The 22,170-nt window shown below is 41.9% G+C and overlaps 1 protein-coding gene across 3 annotated transcripts in view; it reads left to right on the forward strand.

The window, feature by feature from the left end:
* Positions 1–22,170, forward strand: part of LOC136644003 (fibroblast growth factor 14) — a 346,427-nt gene that overhangs the window by 71,088 nt on the left and 253,169 nt on the right. The window contains exon 1 of one of the 3 annotated variants that reach the window (XM_066619461.1): positions 18,722–18,838. The exons of the other annotated variants lie outside the window; for them this stretch is intronic. The gene's annotated coding sequence lies outside the window, so the exon portion shown is untranslated. Of the gene's footprint in view, positions 1–18,721; positions 18,839–22,170 lie in introns of those variants that run through there. 3 annotated transcript variants of the gene reach the window in all.

The following is a 22,170-nucleotide window of genomic DNA, read 5'->3' on the forward strand; positions in this document are numbered from 1 at the left end:
CAAGTGGCTAACGAGGTAGCTCACAGCTGAGCTGCATTTTGGATAATGGGACATCCAAGGATAAAAGGCAGCTTCAGAAGGGACCTACAGCTACCTGAACCTGACCAACAGGACCCCAGACCCACAGGACTCCAGATCTACAGGACATGGATGGACCAGGACCTATGGGAGAAGGAGACTGCCAGGGCTCTGCTGGAGGACACAGGATTGCCAGGACCCTACTGAAGGAGACACTCTGTTGGAGAGGACACCAAGGAAGGACTCTGCTGCAGAAGACTGGACGGTGCTTTGGGAGATTGAGCTGGAGTGGACTTGGACTGCAGGCTTTGGACCTTTACCCACTGAGTTAAGTGGAGTTTTGGGGAGGGAAAGCCTCTGGACAAGAGGACTTGTCTGTGTTTATAGCAATAAATTTGGTTAATTGCTATAGTTAAGAAGCTCTGTATTTATTCCTTTGCACACCACAGATGTTGTTTCTAGAGATAAAGACTGTGTTAATCAGCCAAAAAAGTTGGCATTCGGAGACAGAACATTTTTTGGACGAGACAGGGAGCAAATTCCATAAGCAGAATGTATCCCCCCATTCTTCTTTGACTTTTTCCCCTACAGTTTGAACTCACTCCAGTGTGCTGAGCTACTTCTCTTTCCCCTACGTAGTAATAAAATCCTGAATTCATATGAACTCTGGATTCTTGCACACCCTTTCATACCAGAGAAGATCTCATTGTTACCAGAAGACCAGCTGTCTTATCTATTTTTTAGGTGTGCGATGGAGCCTCTGTACTGAACTGTCATGAACTTGATACAGTGGTGCCTCGCAAGATGAAATTAATTCGTTCTGCAAGTCGTTTCGTATTGCGAAAATTTTGTCTTGCGAAGCGCGGTTTCCCATAGGAATGCGTTGAAATTTAATTAATGCGTTCCTATGGGCAAAAAAAGTCAGAACAAAGTCAAATTTGGTTTACAAAGTGTTTATTAAGTGCTCTTAAAGGCATACATACTGTACAGAGGATTTCAAAAATTTCAAGCACAAAACTTCAACTTTTTAATTTTAAAAATTTGTCTTCTGAAGCATGGCCATAGACAAAATTCATCTTGCGAAGCAGGGCATAGAAAAATTCATCTTGCGAGTCACCAGAAAAAATCGCAAAAACGCTTTCGTCTTGCGAGTTTTTTGGTGTGCGAGGCATTCGTCTTGCGAGGCACCACTGTATGTCATTTATTGATGTGCCATGTATTGCCGTTATACTCAGCTGACCTTTTTCATTATATGACTGTGTTGGCTCTTTTATTTATCAAGTTCCTCAAAATCTATATGTTGAAGAAAGGCTCACTCCCACACCTGATTTACTGTGCACCCTGGCAGTTTGAGGCATTGACCTTGAAAGAGTAGCTGGTGATGCCAATTTAATAGCAACAATAACATAAAGTACAGCACATCCTTTCACATTTTTTTTATTCTTCACAACAAGCTTGTGTGATCCGTATTATTCCACAGAAAAGGGGAATTTTCCCAACCAAATGATCACAGGGGTGGAACACCGTTCCTGCAATGGAGGCTAAAGCATTTGGGGCTTTCCATAGTTTAGAAAACGTTTTCGGATAACCCAAGTTGATCTATTGAGAATCCTTTGTCCTCTGGGACCTGGCCCTTCAAGTCCTAAGGCAGTTTCAGTGTATGTGTGTGTACATTTTACCATTCTACCATTCTGACTAGATAATGGCTTTTTCAGAAGAAACATATTTGTGCAGGTTTCAAACTGTATAATTATCTACAACTGTACAATTAAGGCTTATTTCCTTCTAAGAAGGCTGATTAATCTCACTGACCTTAGTCATCTTTTTTCTAATTAGGAAACTATGAGAAGAATAAACCTACTATAGAAGTTTTATGTGATCCTGATGAAATTACAGTGTAGTTTCCCATTAAGAATAATTAATAATGGCATTCAGAATGCTGTTTACAATACAGCTGTACTCCTTAGGAAAACCAGAGAATAAACTTTGGGGGGTGAATTAAAAACACAGATTTTACCCCATTTTGAGAAAAAAAATCAGGTTAAAAGAGGTAACAAATTGTCCTCTTTTTCAGCTTTATTCTGTTTTTTTTCTTTTTCTCTTTCTGCTAAATGTCCTTAGTGTTATATGCATGGAAAACTATGCCTGTGCCCAGGGCTTGACCCAGCACTGAGACCAGTTGAAAACTTCATATTAGGCAGCAGCTGGACCTAGAAGCAAGCTGGCAGGAGGTGCCCTGTCCTTGGTTGCCACTTCTCGTGACCCACTGCTATTGGAGGGTGGGCTCAGATGCCAGCTCATTGTGGCCTAACCAGAGTAGATGTCTGTGTAGCAGTTGCCTTAACAAGCAACCTGAGCGCTGAGAAGGTTGCATGTAGATAAACTGCATGTAGATCAATTTGGAGCCAATTCAAAGCATGTCTGAAGTAGTTTAGTTTTCTCTTGGTTTTCGTATGAGGAGCTTTTTGTTTGAAAGTATCCAATGGGAAACTGATGCTCCCTAGAGATGTTTTTCAAGCTGTATCTTGAAGGTGATAAATTTTGCACTGTAGCACCATTTCCATGTGAGCTTCCTTCCTATTTTTCTAGACATTTTGTGTGTATTATGCAAAGGTAAATGCATTGTTCAAAGCCAGCTGTTTTTCCTGTGCATTTTTCCTGTGTAATTCAATAATATTTTCAATTTGTCCACATGTGGCTGCATGTTTAGCCTTGCAGCGCTTCCAAACAAACTGCTTTAGCAGAACCCCTCAAGCTTTCGTGAGCATCATTGCACAATGAATCAGTGTGACTGACATGTACAGGATAGAGACACTGCCAATCCTAATCACGTCTTTCCCTGATTGACTAATGGGAAGTGCAGTGGTGGTGCAGTGATGGTAACACCTGACTAACCACTATTTTTCCCCAAAGCCCTCTGGTAGAAAGTACTTTTCCCTTGAGAGACTTCTTGAAGCATTTCCTGTGTTAGTTCTTCAATCACTTTGGCAGTTCACAGAGTTGGTAAAAGTTGATTCTAAATATTGCTTAAAGTCACATTTCTAGAACATTTGGAACTCTCTCCTTCAGTGAAACATATGGGGGAATATTGATGGAAACAAAAAAACAGTTTTGATAAGATTAGCAACGTTTTTGGGAACGGTGGGTGGTTCGCACACCCATGATTTACTAAAGGATCCCATTAGTGTGATCTCAACTATTCCATTTCAGTTGGTACTTAATTCTTTTCTTCCAGATTCTTTTAGAAAGCATTCCCTTCTGTTTTCCTCTTCAGCTTCTATATTCTCTCCTTTTCTATTTATTTGCCATCATTGCCTTCCTTTGATTTAATGGTAACCTGAGTCTCTCTTGTAATCCGCGATCTTCTTCCATTGCCCCAGGAGCTAAAAGGACCCATTATCAGTGCAAGATCCATGCTGTGGAAGGGTAAAGAAAACCCATTATTTGCTGCCAGATTCCATGTTTTATCAGAATTGTATTTTGTCAGAAAGAAGCCAGTTTAATTGGGCTTAAAACTTCCTAGAACTCAATGAAACCATTTGTGAAAATCAACTAATCTCCTAACATTTACTCATTAAAATTTGGGTTTCCTCCAAATTAAGTGCATTGTGAAGTTAAACTAAGCATTGTGGAGAATCTATTAAAACAGTGTTATGGCACAATCCTATTCTCTTTTTGCACCAGTGCAGCAACCACTGTGTCGGCACACGCTGTAGCAAACATGCCATAAAGCATGTTGCAACCGCACAGAAGATAGGGGTGCCTGCAGAAAGGCCTGCATTGTCTCAGCAGCACCAGTGGAAGCCTCAACGCTTGTCAAAGCGGGTAAGCTATGTGCCAGGCAGTGGAGGGATGGCAGGAAAGTGAGGAGGGCTGTGATGGGGTGAGGGCAGGGTGGAGACAGGGTCAGGGATAGTTGGGTTGGGCCTGAGAGGGAGACAGGGTTGGTGGCACCAGCGTACGCCATATCCTATCCCCTCATCCTGGGTCTGAAATCCCAACACTGGTCCATTTGGACTTGTGCTGGTGAATTAGCAGGCGCAGGTTTGAGGAAGGTTTTCAAACAGGTAGGAGGGTTAGGGGAAGGCGGGGAGGGGGAAAAGCTGGGCAGAAGGAGAGCGAGCCTGAGGCTGGACTGGGTCCAGGAGGGGGTACGGATGGCAGCAGAGTATCCTATCCCTCCTCTGGAGCTGCAGAGCCCAACATGGGCCTCCTCTGTTTTGAGCAGGCTCAGGATCTGGTACAGGGAACCGATGTTCCCTTAACCCTGACAAGACCTCCAGTGACTGGTCTGGCCCTGTGGAATACAGTGGCTGCCATTTTGGCACTGTTGTGAATTGAATTGGACTGCCCATAACCTTTCTGAGTTCAGCCCTGAGTAAAGTTGTTTGGAGGCCTTCCACATCCTACCACTCATTCGACTCAGTTTTTCAGGACTTGAGAGGCTACGCATCCATGGCCAAATAGAAGATTTCCTTCATAATTATTTGAGAAATGTATTACTGAGTTTGGGGACATTCACATGACAAAGTGCATTACAGGCATGAGCGTACTTCATCAGAAACAAGAAGTGGAGCATCTGCCTGCTTTGTACATCTGATGGAGTTATCCTATGATAACTCATGCCACTATGTATTTGACAGTCTTTGAGGTGCAACAGGAGTCTGTTATGTTTGCCACCACAAACGAATTCTGATACAACACAAGCATGTGTTTCTACTCAGATCGAAGACTGCAATCCTATACGCACTTTCCTTGGGGTAAGCTGCATTGGACACAATGGAACTTGTTTCTGTGCAGGTGTGCATAAGATGGTGCAATAAGTCTCACTGAATTGAGTGGGTCCCACTCAATTCAGGTAAGTGCACATAGGACTGCAGATTTATTCTTCTGCTGGATGGTTGGCAACCTTCAGTCTTGAAAGACTATGGTATAAGCCTACAGCACCCGGTATTCCCAGGCGGTCTCCCATCCAAGTACTAACCAGGCCTGACCCTGCTTAGCTTCTGACATCAGATGAGATTGGGCATGTGCAGGATGCGCTTCTGGAATGTGACCACTGAGCAGTGTTTGTGTGTAAAAGAGGAACAGAAGAAGGACATATGGAGCACAGCTAGGAGTGTCACCAGAGGTCCTTTTGGCACACAAAAAAAGATCCATGTGCTCGAATTAGGTCATGCCCCTCTTCCTGATTCCTGCGTACAGTTATCTGACCGTGGCACCTATGCCAGAGCCCCTAAAGGCAAACGATCTGGCCAGGCATCTGCTGTAGCATTTAAATCTTAAAGTGAAGGACTTTCTTTTTTCTGGGAGAAACAGCCTAGCAGTCTGATATGATCCACACTGACCACCTTAGGGCATTTATGGTTTATGCAACATATACAGCAATTATGAAAAGAAAGATAAGTTTTTAAAACATTTTTTTAAACAGCTGTTTTGGGGATTGTGCTCTTAGGCGACATCTGAGAACAGGATATCATGTGGAAGAGCTACTGCAAAGGAAGACGGAGCTCCTAGGCTACAACCTAGGAGGATGCCTACACAAGGTCATGCAGGGCTATGAGAGAAGATGTATTGTTCCAAATTTCCTTTACTAAAGGTACAGGAATTCTGTTTTCCTTTGCAGCTGCTCACTCTTGTGAAATGACACTGAAGTAAATTGAGCAGCAGCGTGAATTTTCCCAAATTTGCCAGGCTTCGGTAGCATTTCATTGCTTTACATCTATGAAGAGCCTGTCTGGTCATAGTACAAATCATACTATCCAGCCAGGTGCTCCCTTGGCAGGAATGTCTTCTGTGACTTTATTTTTAAAGCCAATGTGACTTTTTCCAGAGGCATGTGAGGTTCTATTAAATTGAATTAACCTTCTTTGAGATTTTTGTTCTTAATTCTGCTATCCAGGCTTCAGTCAGTGATGACAGGGGTTTTTACCTTGCATAAATTTATAAGGGCTTTGCCTCTTGTTCCACTTTTGGGAACTTACACGATTTCGTTCATCCAGTTACATCTTATACTCTCCTAATGATGCAGATTATCTTTTTTGCTGTGTTCAAGAATATTTGAGCAAATTGAAAGAATGGAGATGGGAAACTAAATAACTCTGACTTTTTTAGATGAACCTTTATTTAACATACAGGAAATGCTCTTCATGTGTCAGTTATTCACTGATAGGGTAATATATTCCACCCTTTAAAAACAATAACTGACCAGTTCATTTATGCAGCAAATGAGCAGCTTAGAGCCAGTCATAATTTCTTAGGCTCTTTTTAAAACAAGGCTGCTCTCAAAGGAAGCATGGCAGTGTTTTAAGTAGTGCAATGTGTTCTGTGAGTTTGGTGCAGTGCAGCAGTTTGTATAATATTAGTGCTTCCTTCAAGCAAGGTTTGGATCTAAACACCACTGGGAGAGATGGAATGTATCCAGGATTTCACTATGCTGTTACAAACTGCAATAACTACTAAGTTTCTAAACATGTTCGTCATTAGAAACTTGTTTTCTTTGTTGGTAAATACTTGAAACTTGCATCTTTCAAAACAATTGAGAATACTGTGGACTGATACTAGGAATGTCTCAGAGTTGGAGACCAGCATTGCAAGAACAATTGGTTGCAGGCATTTTAAGGAAAACCAAGTGCATTATACTAAACACATTTATTTATAGGTAATGACTAGTTTACACCTGCTTGGCATCAGGTGAATGACTTGCATATGTAAATTATCTGTACATTTTGTTCACCACAGATAGAAAATTCATAGGACCCTGTGTTCATACGTGTAGCTGGCAGCCAACAAGCAATAAAGCTTTAAGTGGTGATGATAACATATTAGAAGATAAATATCTATCTGTCAATAAGCCATAGGTTTCTCTGATTCCAGTTTTCTTTTTCTTTTGTTTATGAACTATGGTCTGTTTATTCCTTATGAAAGTAGAGTACAGGTTCATTGACCTGAACTACCACTGAGCCACAGCCTACATGATTGAATAAATAGTTAAATGTTACATATCTTAATATCAGCATTACTAAATTCAGTCCAAAGAGCATTAGGTGCATCTACGTTCCAAGCACTTACTTCCAAATCTGTATAGGATGAGACCATGTACAACTGATATAAATGGGACTTACTTAGAGCCCAATCCTGGACTTGGCACGCCGGCTCACCGCTGGCACACACTGTTGCAAACATGCTATAGGGCATGTTTGCGGGTCATACTGCCAGGTGAGTGCTGGTGGTAGCCCAGCAGGTGCCTGGCTGCCACCAGGTGGGCACCTGACCTCTGCCGCTTGCAGCCTGCCGAGCAGTGGAGAGGTAAGCGGGGTTGTGGGGGAAGGCAGGGAGGAGGCATTCCGGGGAGAGGGGAGCGGAGGGCAGAGAGGAGCATGTCGGGGAGGGTGGGGGGAGGTGTGCCGGGGAGAGAGGAGGGAGGGAGGCGGGACCAGTGGAGCTTTGCTTCACCGGATCCAAAGCCTGTGTGTAGGACTTGCTACCTTACACAGAGGCTCTTGATTCTCTGGCTACCTTTGGATTGGTGGTGAATCGAGTAGCCCCATTGCAGTGCTACTGTGCTTACCTGGGGGAAGGGGACGAAAGTCCCCTTCGCCCAAGGTGCCACCGGCGGATGCCTTGGGCATGTAGGATGTGGCAACAGCCATTTTTGGCACCACTGCAGCTGTGTGCCCCAAGCAGCTCAGGACTGGGCTGTAGCCATAGCCATTTCAATGCTTCAGAGGCTGACTGGGTTCTCTGGATAGGGTTGAATGAATGACTACCAAAGAATAGAAAGGCCCCAATTTGTGCTGCTGGAACTAGGACTCTGGCAGTGCAGGATCATTTAAGGTGGCCCAAAAGCCAGGCTGCTGTCATATGCTGCTGGGCTGCTGCGCAAACAGCAAGAGGTGTGGTGCATATGGCAGTGACTCCGGGATGCTCCACAGGCACTGTTAAGTAGGTGGATGGGTGGGGAGGGAAGGTCTGTGGCATTGTGAAGCTGGGAGGGGGTTGCGGAATGGATTGAAGGGGGAGGATCTCAGTTGTAAACACAAATGTCAGATCTTGCCCCTATTTTTTCAGCCTACCTCATCTGCTTTCTTTCCTCAGTCTTATACCAGCTATAAAGCTGGCATGGGTTTGAGAAGACTCACACCATCAGCTGGCCTATGTAGAGGTAAATAAAAAAATATTTTTACTTTCCTCTGGCGGGCTTCCTGATTGCTTCCCCACCATTAGGTGCAGTGTGTGCTTCACCAGCATGGTTGCATCAGCGCCAGTGGTGCGAAATAAGATTGGACAGTAAACATTCTAAGTTAAATTATGGAGTGTTAATTTTATGTCCAAACTTGGTGGCACGGATTAACAACTAACCTAAATGCAAATAGCTTAATATGTTACAGTTCACCCTGAAGAGGAAAGAAAATTTGCAAACAAGTGCCAGAAACACTAATTTTATTATGCTGTTTATATTTTTGTTTCTTGGATTGAATAATATCCAAATAGTGCATTTGCCTGCATTGCAGAAGGTTATTTAAAATAATCCAGAACTGATCTATATCAGTTAAAGCTTGGGCTGATTTTGAAATGTGTGGAGGAACTTTTTTTCCCCATTGCACACAAATAGGTTTGTCACAGTTCAGCCCAGTTTTCTAAACTCATTGAAAAGAGAGAGAGTGAGTAGTTGGGTTCAATTACTGCTTAAGAGAGGAAAACCCAAAGTTCTACAAGCCAGCAATTCTTGGGAAGCATTGATGTGACATGGAAGGATCATGTTTAGGACAGGGGTGATTCTGGGATTGACCAGGTTGGACACTGGCTGAGGTCCCACACCCATTAGAGGACTCACCTAGTCAGGCTGGCCTCTAAATTCTAACTGCTGGAGGCAGTGGCAGCACCCAGCGTACCGTCATGAGGTGGGTAGAGGCCATTGTTGTGGACCCAGATCAGGCTTTTTCCTCCAGCAACCTGGTGTGAGCACTGACTGGTTCATGAACTCGTTTTCATCAACCTCCCTCTGTGCTCAGTTTTCTAGGCAGGTAGATTCCAATGAAACCGCTTTCCACTTTCTGTCCTATCACCAGCACTATTTACACTTTGGGTGAGCTCCAGTATGTCACAGTTGTGTTCCAAAAGATTTCTGTATCTGTCTTGCTTCCAAATATTTTTTCTCTTTACACATTAAAAAAAGCAATCTAATTTATAAGAATCTTTTCTGCCGCAGATATTTCTTCATTTGCCAATTTTGGCTGTGTTCTTAGAATGAGGCCATTCTTCTCTTGGAAATGTGAGGAATAAAAATGATAAAAAAGCAACGTACCTTATACCTAATCTGTGTATTGCCAAGATAGTGTTTTGGTCTGTCCCTTCCCCAAACAGTATGTTGTTCAGAAAAGCTATTTAGGGGAACATTTCTCTGAGCTCTGAGTACTAATGATGATCTACTAATGTACAGCTGGATAGGGCTTTTTGAAGACATCTGTTTTTGCATTTTAAATTTGCATTTTTTACTTTAAGATTATCTGCAGATTTGCAATACAATGGAATTCCCTTTGAAGTTATATTTTAATTCTGTAATTATATTCTTCAGACCTTCTTCAGTCTTCCTAGCATCTGAAATAGCCATGTGAGAAAGACTGCAATTAATAACTTGTTAATGCAAATTGGGGGTTGCCACACGAAGCTCAACACTTATTCAAAAGTAAATCCCACATTGTTCAATATAAATTATTCCAAATTATTTCCTTCCTGTGTGTTCTAGAAAGAAAGTGTACATTATGCAAAGCAAATGAGAGCCATTTTTATTTCTGTTACAGACATGATAGGCAAAATGCAAGACTTTCTTGTGATCAAGGATAACAGAAATTCCTTTCTAATGGGGTGACTTTGTCAATGCCCTCTTTCATCGGTTGTATGACTTTTGTGATTCAATGAGACAGGATTGTGAAATCTCTTTTTTCCCCATAAAAGATGGATTCCTTTATTGCAAGACCAGGAACAGTGACCTCCTGTTGTCCATTAACATATGCAGTGTCAATATCCTCCTTGAAAGATTTCTTCTAGAATGTGAGGGACAGCAGCTTCCTTGCCATGTTTTCATTGGAGTGGACTGATCTCACACTGTTTCCCTGCCTTCTAGAGTGAAATGTGCTCCTGTAATTTGTCAGCTTGAGTTCTGAGTGATGCAGGACCAAAGCTTACATGTTGGTTCAGGGAGCAGGTGCAGAGCAATGATTCAGCAGAATCAGCAAGCACCTGGGACAGGCACACCCTGGGTGTGACCAAGCCAAATACTGATTGGCTGTGCTGACTATATGAAGATAGTCAGGAGGCGCCTCAAGTGCAGCAGTAGGGGAGTTGATGGCGTAACTGTGAGACTGCTGCCAGTGACTGAAGAGGCTGGATACTGTATGTATGTGATATTACTGACTTATGGACTGAACCTTTGACTGTGTATTATTGAAACTGATTTGGATTTGTTATACTGGAACTGACTGCTCTCCGTGCTGTCTCTTGGACTGTTAAATGACTACTCTGTATGTGATATCCCTTGACCAATACAACTGCTGAAAGTACTCTGCTGTAGTTGAAGTGTTGTTCTTGCAACCTGCTCATATTGGGACAAGACTGGGAACCTACACCAATTCTCTTATAATTTTCTACAAGCCCCCCTTAAAACCTTAACATAATTTAATGTGTTCTGTTCTGTGAACTTCTGGAGCTTCCTCTAGTTATGTTCTGTTTGTTTGTGTTGGCAGTGAAGTTGGACATGAGTTTTTTTGTGTTACTTCTGTTCTGATCTGTTGCATATGACTGACAGCACAAAACTTTGGTGGCCTGTTTCTGTACTGGCAGACAAAATCTGCACCAATATCAGCTTGTGGGATTGCTCTTCCAGAGTTGAAGGGCTGAATTTTGCTTCAGCTGTAAGTCTGAGTACCAGAAAGACTGCAGTGCTCTAGCATACCTGAGGGAAGGCTAGGAAGTACAATGCCCGGATGGCATGCTTGGGGGAGCGGGTGGCATCCACTATGTCCCCATTGCACAAAGGTACTTCCACATACACCCTGCCCACCCACACACTTGCAGCCACTTGAAGCAGCCACTCATACAGCCACACAACTCTTTTGAGCAAACTGGAAGTAATTGCGGTAACATCATTATGTCGCCACAATTACTTCTTGGTCAGGTGGGGGGGGGGTGGAATCTGAAGGCACAGCCTCATGCACAAGAAGACCCAGGTATGCTACAGCTGCAGTGATAGTAGGGCTGCTTTAGTTTTGTTTTTCTGTGCCCAACACCAAGCACAGTTTTGCAACAGAATTCAGCCTTCCCAGGAGTGAAAGTAACTCCTTCAACTTTTAATTTATTATCTTGTGCTTCTAAACTTCTTCTTGTGACTGTTTCAATTATGCTGCTTTCTATTAAAGTGGGTGGGTTTTTTTTACCATTTTGGAGATTTTTGTAAGGAAAAAACCACTGTGTCACATCCAATGGGAGCAGATGGCTTCAGACACCACCACCACAGGCTCCATAGGAAAGGTACTTGATATCACAGACATTTTTGATTTGATTAAATTGTAATTTAAAATTTTAGAAATTTTTTGGTTGACAACTTGTTAAAACAACCATCACTGAAATCTTGGTTCTTTAAAAAGTCATGTTCAATTAGATGAGCGCTCTTTCATCACAACTAAAATTAACATGTAGTTAAGTGTTTTTCAGTTTGCTTGAATTACCATTAACCGGGTGCTGTAGGCTTATACCATAGTCTTTCGAGACTGAAGGTTGCCAACCATTTTCTTGCCACAGTATTATTATAGAAATGTTCTTCAAAAGGAATAAACCATCTGTGTTTTCTAGGTTATGGGAATGAATTACAGCCTATATCAAACATTTATATTCCAAACAAACATATTTTCCCCATCTTTTTATTTTAGCATTTGTCATGCTGTACATATTTATTATTTAATTTCTACCTTGCCTCCCCCAACAAAAGGTGACTTAAAAAAATAAAAATTGTTTTTCTAAGGATGGAGAGCAGTAATGCATTAAAAATGAAATGGGTAGCCCAATCCTGAGCTACCCGGTGCACAGGGCTGCAGTGATGCTGAAAATAGCTGCTGCTTCATCCCGAGCACAACCCAGGCAGTGCTGGCCACTATTTGCAAGAAGGGGATTTTTGGGTAAGGTGAGTAACCCCACAGTGGGGCTACTGGATTCTACAGCGACCCAAGGATCGGTGTAGAATCAAGAGCCTCTGTGTCGGGCCAGTGGCCTGACACAGAGGCTCAGAATCCAGTGCCGCTTTGCTCCACCCACCCCTCCTCCCTCCCGCCCTGCTCTCTCCCCAGCATGCCTCCTCCCCGCCCTCTCCCACCTCCCCTGTCCCATACCACCTCTTCCCTGCCTTCCTCCATGCCCCCACCTACCTCTCCGTCACCCAGTGGTCTGCACGATCGCTGAGCAGCAACAGTCCACAGGTGCTGGCAGTAAGCTGGCACACACTGTACAGGATTGGGCCCTAAATGTTTTGCTGGTGGATTGTAGAGACCACATGTAGAGATTACGATTGGTGGTACACATGTGCTACCCTCCCTCTGCCCCATTCCACCCCTCCTCATCCTCCCCATGCCCCAGCACCAGACTTGCCTGATCTGATGTGCATCCCTGAAAGCACCAGCACCAGCGGAAAGGATCCCTGATTGATACATACAGTTTTAATCTATGTGGTACAAGGGAAATAGGGTCCCAGCCTTAAAAGATTTTAACATTTCCCCCCCACCTCATGCTTTGACATAGGAATTGATTGCTTTATTGAAGTTGCATGAGATAGGCTTTTGTAAATCCCCAACTGGTTGTGGCCGTGCAGTTTTTCAGATGTGAAATGGTTAATGATTGATTAGTTTTTTAATCAGACAGTACAGTTGTCCCATATCTTTCACGCAATAGACTTGTGCAAATTCAGCTTCACATAGTCAGCAACCAAAAACAAAAAAGCAACCATTTAAATCCCACAGGCAATTCCTCCCACCACCCCACTTAACTAAATACATGCCTTGGAGGGAGCCTGAGGTTGAAAAGCTGCTAGTCTCATTTCCCGCCTGTGGCTCATCATTTTTAAAGAGACAGTACATATTTTCCTGATGTCAGGGCAAGTGTACATGATTTTGGCTTTATGCACTGACTCTGGAACAAAACCCTCATGCAGGATGTGGGCTGACTCTGTAAATTACATGTTTATGGCACACTATTCATGTGAGTGTCAATGAATTGTTCAAGAAGAACATCTTGTGTGCATGTGCCTACTAGGTAGCTGACTGGTGATTGATCTGCTGAACTCCGACGGTTTCACCATGTACTCCAGGCCTTTGGAAAATTTCTGGAGATGATGGGTAGTGCTTGATTCATTAATTGACTCAGTATTGCAAGCTAGTCAACTTTATATTTGAAGCTGACAAAGTATGAATGTTGGCAGCATCACAACTGTTGATACTGCTCTGTGAAAGTATCAAATTCCCAACTCAAATGAGAGAACAGCATTCACTTTGGCGTAGCTTATTTTTTGATACAATTTGCCAGTGTCATAACTGAGAAATTAATTTGTGTTACAGCTATTCAGCATGTAAAATAAGAGCAATTCATATTATGCATAAATAATTCATGCATCTATATCCATGCACTAATCTAGGACAAGGGCAATAGATATTTAGAAAGCTGTTAGACATGGGCTCCTGTCTGTATGTGGTAATGCATGGAGAATGTTGCTATAGAAAAGATGCATCAGTCAATCAGATCAGTCAATTAGATGGTTGGTTGCGACAGCACTGGTTGCTTTCTTGGGGACAGGGGATGATTGCAGAAGAGGACTGGTGGAGGCAGGAAGATAGAGAATTGACTGCAGAACTGACAGCTCATCAAAGAAAACCAACCCACATCAGAGTGCATGAACATTCTGCTGCTGTGCTAAGGATTTCTGATGAAAGCCCAATATGCACCCTTCAGTCTCCTTTGCTTTTTATTTAAGGATGGACATTCTACAGGGAATATATGCATACTGTATATTGAAAAGCACAGACATCATCAATACAAAATAAGGGTCTGTTTTAAAAAAAATCGTACCAGAAGCATCACTAGGGTTTGCTTCACCCAGTTCAAGAGCTCATTGCATCACCCCCATGATGGGCCTCCTCCAATACCAGACTATACAGAATAAATTGCAATATCATATGCACAGCCGAAATACAGTGACATCACTAAGGTTGGTGTCAACCCCATTAACTTTATTTATTTATGCTATTTATATAACAGTATAGGTCACCCAACAAATCAGTAACCAACCAAAAACCAGTGGCCAACTTGATGATAATCACACAACTGAATAAGAGTTCTAATATTAGCTCTGATAGATGAAAATGAGAGCTGACTCATACTAACAGCTTATTAGTTCTCTACTGTATAATAACACCTCATTGGTTCTCAGAACAATTAGTCTCATTGGTCAGTTTTAAGTTAAAGAAATCCACTTTTTGTTACATAAGGCATTGTGATTTCCATTTCTGGTTTTTTTGGCTGTAACATTTTATAGAATACAGCTATCTCAGTGTGGTTTGTTTCATTGCATTCTGCATTAGAATCTGCATTGAATGATATATAACATGATGGTATTATTCAAAAATACCAAGTTCTTACCATTTTTACCAGTAGTTATGTCCCTCCCCAGTGCATCATTGAATGTGGTCTGCACCCCCCTAGCAGTGCCGCTGGATAGTACACTTCCCTTGCACCTTTGTGAACATAGAAGGACATCTCGTTCTCTTGGATACATTCATCAGAAGACTGCATCTGTTCACAAATTAAGTAGCTCAATTATATCACCATGCTTTAGATTCCAATAAATATTGCTATTGGTGACTTGTGAAATCTAAAAATCACACACAATAAAATATCAGAATAAAAGACAACAAGCATTTGTGGCTTGGATTCAAAGAACTATGGGCAGAATATTGCCAGTACTATCCTACAAATGCTTGCACAAAGGGTTGCAGAGGACGATGCAATATTAGAGTAGGAAACTAACAGTTTCATGATTCTTCTTGTGGAGGCAATTGTTCAAATTTGAGTTTTGCTTCATTTTTGTTCTGTAGTGTTGTAAAAGCCAAGTGGAAAGTAGTCCTGCCTTGAGTGGAAGACATCTTCCGCATGTGAAAGGGCACACTGGAATTTAACAGTGGAATAAATTTGTGCACTTTTTTGTTACTGATCATACTGATCTCTTCTATGCAATACAAAACTGAATTAAACCTAAACAGGTTCCAGAAAAAGTTTCAATCAATGTAAATAAGAAATAGAAACAGTTTTAGTGTGTTATATTGATTTATTTCCCTGGAATGAATAAACCTAATTATTTCAAGGAATTTCTCTTTTAACCCTCGTGCCCCTGATGCTCTTTTAGGCTGCAATCCTAACCACACTTTCCTGAGAGTAAGCCCAATTGAACAAAATAGAACTTACTTTTGAGTAGACCTGGTTAGGATTGTGCCCTCATTCTATATGATTTATTCCATGTAAAACAAATGAATCTTTCCTATTTTCTCATTCATTCTTTTTCTACTGTTTATTTAACTTAAAAGTTAATGTACTCATATGAAGTTAGCTTAACGTTTGCTGTTACTGGTTTTTCTTTTGTGAAGCTCATCCTGAAATATGAAATTGTATGATTTTAAGAATAGAATTAATTACTGCACAAATAGCTCCACTGGGAATTATACATTAGTCTTTAATTACAGAAAGGTTCCAATTCAGATGCTTGGAAATAGAGAGTAACAGAGAAAATTCTAACCATTACTCTGCTTCTAATAATTCCTCGTTTAATAGAATATTAACAAAATGATGTGGCAAATGCATATGCATCTAAATGCAATATTAGAGCTGGTTTCAGATTGATTGTATCAATCTGAATTAGTGAATTTCATATAGAAAATACAAAATAGTGTGGTGGCACACTTTATCATATGAATCTTAATTAGATTGGCCTGTTATTGAGACTCTGAAGATATGGTTTATTTTATGGACTTTGTGAAAGCACTACTGCCATGATACTGCAGTTTTAAATTTTCTATCTGCTTTTCTTAATGTACAATGCACTAGCAATACAACTTTGTAATGATTGTTGCATTTTAAATCTGATTGATGTGCATGGAAATTGTACTAGCGCATCCCAGTTCAGGAGTTCTTCAGATGTGCCAGCTCTCTGATGTGCATATAGAATGCCTTGATATACCAGAATATCCCACTTCAATGAAAGGGGAAGCTCTGTTTACACAAATGATCACACTGATGTTATGGTGAAACTTATGCATGAGCAACCTCCTTATGCCCACTACTGTCTCATAGAGTGGTGTTGTAGTAAATTTTGAAGTACATGAGCTCATCATGATACCCCCAATATAAACAACATACTAACGCTATACAGGTGGGACCACAGCATCCACTGATTTGGTATCCACTGATTTGAGTCACCACTGAGGTCCACCTTGTAAAAAGGAAAAAAGCATCAAAATCCGATTTTCTACCTTTGTGTTGTTAAATAATTATAATTTTATTCCACTAATTTCCATTATTCACTCCCATCTGGTGGCTAAAAAGCATAGCAACTATACAGATGCATTCTAGGATAATAGTGGAGGATCAAGAAACCTGTAAGTGGGTCTTTAAAGCTATTTTTCCACTGATTAGGTATCCACTGATTTTCTTCATCCACTGGAGGTTCCAGAACAGAATCCCAGTGGATAACGAATCACGACCTGTACAACAAAACAATCAAATATAAATGTTTTCATTAGATTGTTTTCTTCTCCTGCCACTTATTCCTACTTGGAAAACTTCATTTAAAGGTCTAGAATAGATAATTTCATTCCAAACTCTTGGAGGGGGTTCTAATAGTTTAAAACAACTGTATAACAATTGAAAAATGGAATTTAAAATATTCCAAATAAATATAAAGGGTACATGAGAATGATTGTCTCTGTGTGTTTGCTTAGAAGTGAAGAACTGTGTTCAGTATAGATTTATGTCATTAGAACTCCATGCACTATCTCAACAAGGCCTTGAGCAAGATGATGGTCTAGACCAGGGGTGTCAAACATAAGGCCTGTGGGCCGTATCTAGCCTGGGGAAGCTCTTTTGCCGCTGCATCCCTGATAATTGGGCTCTCCTACCACCACCATCAGCTGCTCTCTGCTCCTGAGCTGAGAAGAGGTGCATTGTCAGAACACTTGGAGGTGTAAGATGATAGAGCTTCATTTCTGAGACTCTGAACTGAGCAGTGAGAAATGCGCTCACTGAGTAGGGTGGAGGTTTACTGTTTCCTTCATGGAATACAAGATTTTAATCCAGGTGCTAAACATTCTTGTCCATTAATTCGATAAATGACTATTCAAAAAGAGAAGATTTCTATTTAAAATAGCTTGTAAGGTTTTCTGAAAAGATTCACAGCAGTTTCTCTGCCACAGGCATTACAGCTTAATTTAAGAATCCAGATACATTTTATTAAGCTACCCCCTCCCCCCCAACACGCATCTTCGCACTCTTGAAGTTTGTACGTCGCTCCAGGGGGGACAGGAAGCATGAGGCAATTGCGCTTCCTGACTCCTGGATCCACCTCCGTCATATCCAAACAGCCTAAAATGACTTCTCCATACAGAGATGCATTTCTGTTCATAGGTTGTCTTTCTATTACTTTGTCAACAGATTAATGATTTCTTCATGCAATTTTCATCTAAAGAGGTTTGCTGCTAATTTTCTTCCTGTAGCAGTACTGTTTAATTAGGCAATCACCCATGTGTCTACATGCTGCTAGGAAGAAAAGCAACAGAAATTATGCAATATGTTCATTTTAAACTCTTTATAAGATACCCTTTAACTAACAAATTAAATTTGGGGGGAGATTTAAAGAAAATACTGATGAAATGTACTGTTAGAGACACAGAAATAAGAGAAATGTCTTGTTGACACATACCAATATTAAAAATTGTATCTTCTGAGAAGTGTATTAATTTCATACAGCATTTGTTGTCATTACTTTCAACTCACTGAAAATGCTGTCATGGCTTGTTTTATTGATAGTCTGGTATTTGCTGTCATTCAGCTTTTTTCACATGCATACACTATGTTGTGACATATTAAAAATATTGAAAGGTTATTTTTCACCTCATAATTCTTGTGAATGTGCCTTCACATGGTAATAACTGGTATAATTGTGAGATCAAAGAGCTCAAAAAGGTGATAAATAGTCCCCATGTAGATGTTTCTATTCTTTTTCTGCGGAGGTTGTGGGGCAATATTTTCCTCACATGTTTTACTATGACTAACTTGTAATGCTAGGGGAAAATAGCTCAGCTAGCTGGGAATAAGAATATGGATCCACATCTATTGTCCTGATAATGTTATGTATCTGAGGTGGTTGACATGTACCATACAATCTTGATATCTACTCCTAAGTATGAACCAGGACTCTCGATAGGTCTTTGGCAGCTTTAGCTAAGCTCAGTTTTTCCTTCTTGACAATAAATTACTTCAACAACGCCTATAAAGATGCTTAGGCTATATTAAATTTGCATAAATGTCGCAAGCACGAGACTACAGCCTTCTCAGACCAGTTAGTGTGCTCTCTCCTGTTCTCATTTTCTCTACAGTTGGGCAGCCCAATCCTGAGCTGCCCGGTACCCAGGGCTGCAGTGGTGCTGAAAATGGCTGCCACTGCATCCTGCGCACTCAGCGGGCAGCACCGGCAGCTCTACAGGAGAAGGGAACTTTCATCCTCTTCCCCCAGGTAAGGTGGGTAGCCCACAATGGGGCTACTTGATTCTACAGCGACCCAAGTATTGGTGTAGAATTAAAAGCCTCTGTATTGGCCCGACAAGCAGGCTCAGGTTCCACCTTCCTCCTGCCCCACTTCCTCCCCCACCACACCTCCTCCCTGCAGTCTCTCAACCTCTCCCAACCCTCCCTCCACCTCCCCACCCCAGAACACTTTCTCCCCGCCTCCCCCCATGCCTCCACCTACGTCTCTGCTGCCCAGCAGTCCACATGACCGCCGAACAGTGGAGCACTGGTGCTCCACCAGCACTAGTCCAGTGCCAGCAGCGCTGAGCTAGCACCAGCGCTCCACTGGCACTGAGGGCTGCAAACGTGCCTTATGGCACATTTGTGACAGTGTGTGCTGGTGGTGAACCAGTGTGCACTGCATAGGATTGGGCCCTCAGTTCTGTTCTCAGACTGCCATCTCTGGTCTTTAGTTCTTCCTGTGCTCCCCTTCCATAGACCCGCTTCTGGGTCCCAACCCTTAGTTCCATTGCCAATTGCCTTTACCTGTATCCTGTACATACCAGTATCTCCTGTTTTCCTGGACACATTCTTTCTCTGTTTAAGCAGCTCAGCCAATATGGAAGTCTGACTGCTTAGCCAATTATTGCCAGTCGCTTCAGTAGCACGACCATGACAGAATCTTAAATCCCTTACACCCATTCTGAGTGTCAAACCACACATTACATAATTCTTTGTGCTTGGATGTGACTATTCTTTTTTACTCTCTAAATAGCAATCATTGCGTGTGCATGTGTGTATGTGTGTGACAGGTGGGGGGAAAGGGGACTGAGAGAGTATGTCTAGATCAGCAGAGAGGGACTTGAATGCTTCACCCAAATTGATTTCAATCCAGATTTCACACATATGCACACCACAGCATGACTGCAGGAGAAAAGCTGTGGTTGGCACCAGTGGCAGTTTTTCTCCTGACACAAATAGCAGTCAGAGAGGAGCCTGATCTTGATCAGAACTATGATTGGGGGCAAAAAATTAAAGCGCACCCCTTCCTCCATGTTCTGAATTCAGGTCACCTTCCCCCCATGTATGCTATTTAAAGAGTAAAGCACAAGCACATCAGCTTCAAGCACGTACTTAATGTAACAGATAGTTCGGCTCTTGCCGAAGTCAGTGGCAAAATTCCCATTGATTTTCAGGACTCGTATTGCACTTTCAGCACTCAGAAATAAACCCTGTTTGGATTGTAGCTCCAATTTGTTTCTTCATCTGACAGTCCTGTACAACTTCATTTATTAATTACTCTGCAATTATCCCTGAAATAACTGCCTGCAGTATATAGGTGAGGCAATTGTTTCAGTCTGTTCCTACACTGCACCAGGGGATAAACTGCTGACTGGTCGGAACAGTAACAAACTCCCACAAGAACTTGAGTGTTAAAGACTGCAGCAGGCAGATTAGAAGCGCATGTGGCAGGGAGGGAGTTCAAAGCAGAGTGATGTGGGAGGCACCAGAGAACAAGACAGAATGTGACCTGAGTCACACCAGGCACTCTTAATCAGTGATGGATTCATAGGGAAACTTCATTTCATTGCAAAGCATTTAAAAAACAAATAAGGTGTTTCACTATGACAAGCTATCAGATTGGAGTAAATGAGTAAACCCACCTCAACATGTGGGTTGTTGTTTGTCAGTACTATCAAAATATATGGTATTTTCCAGTTTAAATGTCTGTCCTGAGAAGTTTACAGCTGAAAGTTTGATAGTAGGTGAGAGTGAGGGGATGAATGAGTGAGACAAGTATTTCAAGGGATGAATGTGAACAAATGATTTGTCTAGAATAGATAATAAAATGCTAAACTTTGTCCTGATGCCCATGTGCAGCAGAATGAAGTAGTCCAATTCAGAGATGGTCGAATAGACTGAATGACTTCAGCCTGTAAAGGTGGAGGAATCTCATTTATAAATGTTTCCAACCAGATGTTTAAAACTGCCTGCAAAAAGAGAACCTGCAAAGGGATAAGAGACAACCTTTCTCTCTGATATGCTTATTTTTCTGTTTACAGAGGGATGATTATGTGAAGTATTATTAAAGTGGTATCCCTCATCTCAGATCTGAATTGGTATAGTTCTCTCTGTCTATTTAGCTGGCACAAGTCCAGTAACCCCTAGGTAGGGCTTCTAGGCCCAGGAGGGAGGATAGAATATGGCCGAGGCCTCCTCCACCAATCCTTCACTCTTCCTGGGCCTGTCCCACCCCTGTTCCACCCTTGCCCTACCCCAGTGTTGCTCAGCACAGCATTTCCCTCTGCCATCAGCAGCTGGTCAGGATACAGCATTGGTGCAATGGCACATGCTTTCCTGCCAGTGCTACTTACACGCGAGTTGTCTCAAATGTATTTTATGGTACATTTGTGATGGCTAGTGCATGCTGGCGCTAGCGAAGGAGTATTTAGAGTGGGGATTTGTTGAGTGGGGATTTGTTGAATAGATATTGAGAAGTGGGTGGAAGAACAGGAGGGAATGGTTGGATGGAGAAATGTGTTTTGAGAAAGGATTTTAGAGCAGAATAGGCAACTGATGTCCCAGGGCCTACAGCTAAACCTCAGTGGTTTCCACTGGGCTATCAGCATAATCCCTGCTCCCCCAGTATACCTCACTCTTTATTATCTAGCCCAGCCACTTTCTAAGAGTCTTCTGCATAAAACAGGAGGGGCTTGCCTTTGTCCCAGGCATTTGTTGCCCTTTACACCAGGAAGGAAAGAAATTAAGGAGTCCTTTGCCAGTCCTGGTTCAAGCAGACGTGGCCTGAGGCAAAACCAGTATCACAGGCTTTGCAGGCACTACTCAGCTCCAAAAATGACCTCTGCTAAAAATTAGTCACCAGGGATGTAAAAGAAGTCAGTGAAGTGATATCCCAGTGGGCTTCTCAAAGAGTGGTATATTCAGAAATACAAAACTGGGTCAGATGCTCACGTTGTCTATATTTCACTTAAGAATTTGTTTTCTATATTCTTGTGTTTGTCTAAAAATGTCACAGTTCTGACAGCTTTCTCCTTTTTTTTTGCTCAGTTTGGATATCATATCACATGGTGTGTTGAAAGAGGGCTGCTAGTATCAAGCTGTTATTACCATCTGATGAAAAAAAATCCATTTAATACTTCAGAGCTTGCAAGTGGGCACTTAAAAAGCAGAAGGGAAGCTTTCTAGCTCTTCTGTGTTTCTCAGACATTATACTGTTTCTTCCTAGACAACTCCTAGTGGTGCAACAAAAAGAGCATGTATTGGAAAATGATTCTTTTTTTGTTTGGCACTATTCATTTCATATGTGTGTAGCAGATA

The sequence above is a fragment of the Tiliqua scincoides genome, chromosome 3 (genome assembly GCF_035046505.1).
Source record: "Tiliqua scincoides isolate rTilSci1 chromosome 3, rTilSci1.hap2, whole genome shotgun sequence".
NCBI classification, from domain to species: Eukaryota; Metazoa; Chordata; class Lepidosauria; order Squamata; family Scincidae; genus Tiliqua; species Tiliqua scincoides.